Source organism: Mandrillus leucophaeus, unplaced genomic scaffold (genome assembly GCF_000951045.1).
Source record: "Mandrillus leucophaeus isolate KB7577 unplaced genomic scaffold, Mleu.le_1.0 Scaffold767, whole genome shotgun sequence".
In the NCBI taxonomy this organism is placed as follows: domain Eukaryota; kingdom Metazoa; phylum Chordata; class Mammalia; order Primates; family Cercopithecidae; genus Mandrillus; species Mandrillus leucophaeus.
The window spans coordinates 255,557-255,888 of NW_012108330.1; positions in this window are offsets into that span (position 1 = coordinate 255,557).

The following is a 332-nucleotide window of genomic DNA, read 5'->3' on the forward strand; positions in this document are numbered from 1 at the left end:
ATACAGAGAATGCCACAAAGATACTCCTCGAGAAGAGCAACTCCAAGACACGTAATTGTCAGATTCACCAAAGTTGAAATGAAGGAAAAAATGTTTAGGGTAGCCAGAGAGAAAGGTCGGGTTACTCACAAAGTGAAGCCCATCAGACTAACAGCAGATCTCTCAGCAGAAACTCCACAAGCCAGAAGAGAGTGGGGGCCAATATTCAACATCCCTAAAGAAAAGATTTTTCAACCCAGAATTTCATAACCAGCCAAACTAAGTTTCATAAGTGAAGGAGAAATAAAATCCTTTACAGACAAGCAAATGCTTAGAGATTTTGTCACCACCAG